Genomic DNA, 6,151 nt, shown 5'->3' on the forward strand with positions numbered 1-6,151 from the left:
ACGCGCTGGCCGGGCCCCGACCCACGCTCGGGCGGGAGCGCCGGGGGACGGCGGCCCCCCTCGCCCCAGCCGCAACGACCTCGGCGGACGGGCGGCGGCGGCGGCGGGCCACGGGAGCGGCGCCGCAGCGGGCCCGGGGAGCGAGACGCACCGGGGCGCGGCCCCGGGGGCCGGCAGGCGGGACGGACGGACGGGAGCAGGCAGACGGATGGACGCAGACAGGGTGGGCGAGGCGCGGCTGGGCGGCGTCGCGCACGCGCAACGACACAGCGGCAGGAAGCCTCCGGGGGCGGGGGAGACGGGCGCGCGCGCCCCCGCGGGGGGGACCCGGGGGCCACCCCAAGGACACGGACGCGAGTCCGCCGCCGGGGCACGACACGGGGTCTCACCGCCAGAGGCCCTCCAGCACAGGGGCGGTCCCGCAGCACGCACGACGGCGCCTGGCCTCCTCGGGCCCCCGTGGGACCTCCTCGCAGGGGCTCGCGGCCGCCACCGCCGACCCCGGAGAGCCGCGGCCGGCCCGCGACAACACTCTCCCGCACGCGCACCGGCGCGCCCCCACACCGCCCACCTCTTCTTCCCCGTCGGGAACCGACAAGCACTCCACCAGGGGACGCCGCCGGCCGTGGCGGCCGGGGGCGGCACCCTCACGGGGCAGGGCCAGGCTCGATCCCGGGCGGGGGAAGGGGTGGGGGGCAGGGGCGAGGGCAGACCGGCGGCGACGGGGAGGGGGCGGCTCACACGCACGGCCAGGGCCACGGAGCAGGGCCGGGGGCGCCACCCAGGGGGAGACAAAGGGCCGGGGCACAGCCGGGCCACCAGGAAAACCAGCGCGGGGCCCCACCGCCCCACACCAGGGGGCGGTCCCGCCAACGCCTGGGACGCCGGCCGGCGCCCGCCACCCTCGAGGGCCTCCCCACGACCCGGCCCCGCCGCCGGGGCCTAGCATGCGACGGTTCCCCCCGCGTGCAGCGGAGGAACCCGTCCACCCCTTCGCGCATCCATCTGCGTCGCCTCCACACATCCATCACCACCTCAGCCGACCCCAAGGGCTCACACGTCCTGGGGAAACGCTCCCGAGCCAGGCGGCCCGACCTAGGGCCACACACCGCCGCCGGCTGCGGCTCGAGGCAAGGGCAGACGCGGCAGGGCTCCCCGTGGCTGCGGGACTGGGGAGCCGGGACCGGGGGGGTCCCCCCCTCCGGGCTCGCCAACGGAAGCGACCCCGCACGCACACACGCCACCCCGCGCCTCGGACACCGGCTCGGCTCGGCCCGGCGGGACCCTCCCCCGACTCGGAGGGGGGAGGCGCGGGCCACGGTAGGCAAAGAGCGGCGCTCGGCCCCACCGCGGGACCGGCGCACCCCTCCCGCGGAGGCGAGGGGGTCTACCCACGTGCTCTGGCAGTCGCCACGGTGGCCACTGCACACTTGGGAGGGGCGGCAGCTGGGGGGTTCGGTACCCCAAGGCTCCCTCTCGGATCGCTAGAGAAGGCTTTCTCACCGAGGGCGCGTCATCCCCCACTCAGCGCCTCTCCTTCGGGCCCGCAGAGGCGCTTCCGTGAGCCGCCTACACCTCCTCCAGTCGCCTGGAGGGGAGGGGGTCTGCGATATGGGTAAGCACACGGCCCACGGGAGCGTTCGCGGCCAGGGCCGGGGCACGACCTCGGTAAGGCTTGCTGCCCTCGGGCTCGCCCCTCGGGCCCTCGAGGGGGAGCACGCCCAAGATGCGTGACACAGCCCCCTCTCTCACAGGCCCCGGCCCCCACGATCGCTCCCACGCCCGCGCGCAGCCCCCCACGTAGTGGGGACCACACGGGGCGTGCGCTCGGCCAAGCTCAGGCCCCCACGGCACGCCGCTGAGGACCAGCACAACGAGGCGGCCCCTGGCCCCACCGCCGGGGGGAACAGGCGGGCGCACCTCCCTTACCGTCTCGACCCCCCCAAGAGAAAGCCGCTCACGGCACCCGCCACGGTGGCGGAGACCCGAGGGACACGCTGGGAAAGGGGAACAACACCACCGCTCGGCCTCGGGCACCTGAGGGACGACCTGGAGCGCTCCAGGAGCACCACGGAGGGCCAGGCGCGGCACGCTCGCACACCGACGGGGGGCGCGCAGCGTGGCGGCGGGGCGGCCCTCCCCGCCGCGGGGAGGGCCGCTCGCGAGGCGTACGCCAAAGAGGCACAGCGAGAGCGTCTGCTGCGTCCGAGGACCCCGGTCCCCGCCCACGCTGGGAGGCGGGGGCGGGAGACCGCGGGTTCGGGGCCGGAGGCCGCACCCCTGCCTTCCGCACACCCCGGCAGGCGGGGCGGAAGAGAGGCGAGGAGCCCGCGGACAGAACGAGAAGAGCGGTCCCGTCCCCCAGGAACGTCCGTCCCTCGTCTGGCACGGCTTAGGCCCAGCCCAGCGGAGCGTGGCACCACCACATCAATCGGTTGACCCACCCAGCCTAAAGCCACGGCGGGGGAGGCCCGCAGGGGAGGCACGGCGAAGACCCATCACACGGAGGCCCGCTTCCGCCTCGCCGGCGCCCCTTCGTCTCGGGCAAAGAGCAGCCAGCCACCCCAGAACGAGAACGCCTGACACGGGGCACAGAGCCTGTGGGGTGGGGTCGTGCCGGCCACTCACCACCGGGTGCCTGCAGCGGGGGCAGCGCACAGGGTCGAGCACCCGACGCCACCTGGCCCCGCCGCCCTCGGGCTCAGCCAGAGGCCGGAGGCGGCACCGCGGGTCGGGGCAGCCGGACGCGCACGCAAGAGCCGGCGCGCAGGCCCAAGCGGGCAGCTCAAGCGGCAAGGACCGAGCCGGGCGTCAGACAGCCGCCCCCCGCCCGGAGTCCTGCCCGCGTCCGGAGCCCCAGCGTCTATCGGCGACAGACGCAGAAGAACACCGTGTCAGCACCTATCTGGTGGCAAAAAGGCCCCATTTCCGGCGGAAGAAATCATCGCGCCCGACAGCGGGGCCCACCCACGAGGTTCACGGGGGCCCCCGGAACCTCGGTCCGGCCACCTGCCCCCAACACTTCCCCATCCACACTTGCCCCGGAGCGCCCGGGGCCACCTGGTCGACCCGGGGATGGAGGGGTGGCAGAGTGGGCCGGGGACACGGGGGAGAGGGAGCGGGCTGGGGACGCCCTCCCCGGTCCCCCCACGCGGGCAGGCACCGGTCCATCCGAGTCTCCGGGCCAGGACTTGGTTCCAAGAAAGAAACACAGCACCCCTCCGAGCCGCCTCCGATGAGCGGGCCCCATGAGGGACCACGCCCGGGCCCGGGAGCCCCTCCCCGGGCCACCCAGTATGGCTCGCGCCAGTCCCCACCTCCCGGCCCGGACTCGGGGTGGAGAGCGGAGGGGGGAGACAAAGTCGCGTCCGACGACCGGGACCCACGCGGGCACGCTGACAGGCCGGGTGCACCCTCGCCGGCCACCTGCGCGAGCAGGGGCCGGTCCGTCCACGTCTCCGGACCCATCGGGACTTGAACCCATTTCTCCAGGGAGACGCCCGGAGCCCACGGGGCAACGCACCCAGGCCCGGGCCAGCCTCTCCGGGTCACCGCTGGCGGCCCAGGCCGGTCCTCACCTCTGGAGTCCGGCTCGGAAAACCATCGGCCCGAAAGCATCTGACGACCGGGACGCACGCGCGTCCACCACCGAGCCCGTGGCGGCCTCCACCGGCCTCAACGCTCGGCCCGAGCCGGTCCCCACCTCCGGAGCGGGACGCGGGGGGCACCGGGAAAGGGAGGTGGGGGGGGTCGGGGAACGAACGCTCCCAAGGGCGGCCCAGGAGAAGGCCGGGCCACCAAGTCCCAGGCGCTCCGGGCGCGGCAGACCCTCTCCTCTCCCACCGCGGCGGCACGACCCGACATGGGTTCCCGCGGCCGGAGGGGCACGGGCGCATGCTGGTCGACCCGGCCAGGCGGCCCCTCAGCCCCGGCTCGGGAGCGCGGCGGCAGTCACAGCCCCATAGATCTGCAGGCCCAATCTCAGGCGACAGCAGGAGGCGCCTACGCCTCGGCGCCACCGGGGCTGCCAGCACCAGCGTCGCCCGCCTCCCGGAACTCTGCTTCGGGCCCGGCGGCTGAGTCACAGCCCTCGACAAGGTCGCCGGAGCTCCGGAGGGAAGGGACAATATAAAAGCGGCCGCCAGGTGGCGCCCGACAACCGGCTCGAACGTCCCCGGGCCGGATCCCGGTCGCCGGCCGGCCACCGAGGACGCCGGAGCGCCGGGCCGCCCAAACGCCCGAGCTCCTCCCGGAGCGGGGCGGGCGTCCCGCGCGGCCCCGAGGGGTCCGCCTCGGAGCTAGCTCCCGGCCCGACACGACACGACACGACACGACACGGCGCGTCCCGATCCCCGGCAGCACACGGGGGCGGGGGTAGCTGGCAAGATGCCGCCGGGAGGCTGCCTGGAAGGGGACGCGATTCCAGGCCATGGGGGGGGGGGGGGGCGCGGGGAATTCCACGGAGACGCCCACAGTGCCACAAGCGAGATCCCCAGCTCCCCGGAGGGTGAGAGGGAGGGAGGGAGGGAGGGAGGGAAGGCGGGGACCAGCGAAACGAAACCAGGCAAGCGCTCAGAGAACGACGCAGGAACTCATCCCTTCTGGCACGGGGAAGGGCTTTGGAAAGCTGATACGCAGAGCCCGGAAGCTAGAAACGAAAGTAAACATACACTCTGGCCCCACACAAATGGAAACAAACATCTATTTCCGCACAGACCGCGACAAAGTCCAAAGAGAACACATGGGTGCGTGGGTGGGGAACATGCCCTTGAGGTCAGAACGTGGATTTCAAAATGGACTGACCACAGTCACCGGCGGGCGGGGGCAGGGGGGCGGGGAGCAGCGAGTCAACAGCCATCCACTAAAGAAACCGCGTTCCAGGACATCTACACAATGCAACGTGGTGAGTGTGCGTGCGTGCGTGCGTGTGTGTGTGTGTGTGTGTGTGTGTGTGTGCGCGCGCGCGCGCGCGCGTGCGTGTGAGAGAGAGATTTACAGTAAAGGTTCACAGTGACCTGTCGTCCCACCAAAATCAAACCAAGCCAAACTACCAAAAAGTCAAAGTCAAGCTCTGGGACTGCTGTGGCCCTTCAAGGAGTACGTAAAGGCACACACACATGTACGTGTATGCACACGTGTACACGTACAGACACACACACGTGTACACGTACACACACACACGCATCTGAAAACCTCAAGCATGTCCCATAAGAGGTTCCTGTCCAAAACAGGGCAAGGCCTCATGCAACGCAGCCCCCCCAGAACAAGCAACCCGATGGGGAAAGTGGGCAGGAGGCCTGAACAGAGCAGACCAAGACCAGGCATTTTCATCCACAAGGAAACAAAGCCAGAAAAAACCAACAGAAAACAACGCCCACAAAGGAAACAAAGCAACAAGGACGACGACCCCCACCACTCCAACAGCAACCGCAACACAGTTTTCCACTGTCAACAAAGCAACCAACAGTACCTTTCTTGGGGGGTGGGGGCGGGGACAAAACCAAAAGCCAAAGGAAACCTTTCCCTGAAATACAAGAAACAACTGGGGCTGCCTAGCTGGCGCACTGCTTAAGAATCCGCCCGCCACTGCAGGGGACACGGGTTCGATCCCTGCTCCAGGAAGGTCCCACATGCCGCGGAGCAACGAAGCCCGTGAGGCACAACGACTGAGCCCATGTGCCGCAACTCCTGAAGCCCCCGTGCCTGGAGCCCGTGCTCCGCACCAAGAGAAGCCACTGGCAATGAGGAGCCTGCGCACCACAACGAAGGGGAGCCCCCACTCACCGCAACGGAAAGAAAGCCCGCGCACAGCAAAAAAAGACCCAACGCAGCCCATCAAATACAGAACCATTTTTTTTTTAAATGGAGGGTATGATAGAAAGCGCTGGCATTTCTCTGCACAAGCATACACGGCCAGGCCCAGGATCTGGAATCGCGACAGCAAGTTCCAAACGGCAGAGGAAAGTGGCTCCTGACGGGACACCTATTTTTCACGCTGAGAGAGACCACCACCATGTCATGCTGGAGGACTCAGAGATATCACCTGGCGCCTGACAGAATGGCTCCCCGACAACAGATGACACTACGGAAAACAGCACAGAAGTCCCTGAAAGCACTGCACCAACAACTACCACGTGACCCAGCAACTCCA

This window comes from Hippopotamus amphibius, unplaced genomic scaffold (assembly GCF_030028045.1).
Source record: "Hippopotamus amphibius kiboko isolate mHipAmp2 unplaced genomic scaffold, mHipAmp2.hap2 scaffold_267, whole genome shotgun sequence".
Lineage (NCBI taxonomy): Eukaryota > Metazoa > Chordata > Mammalia > Artiodactyla > Hippopotamidae > Hippopotamus > Hippopotamus amphibius.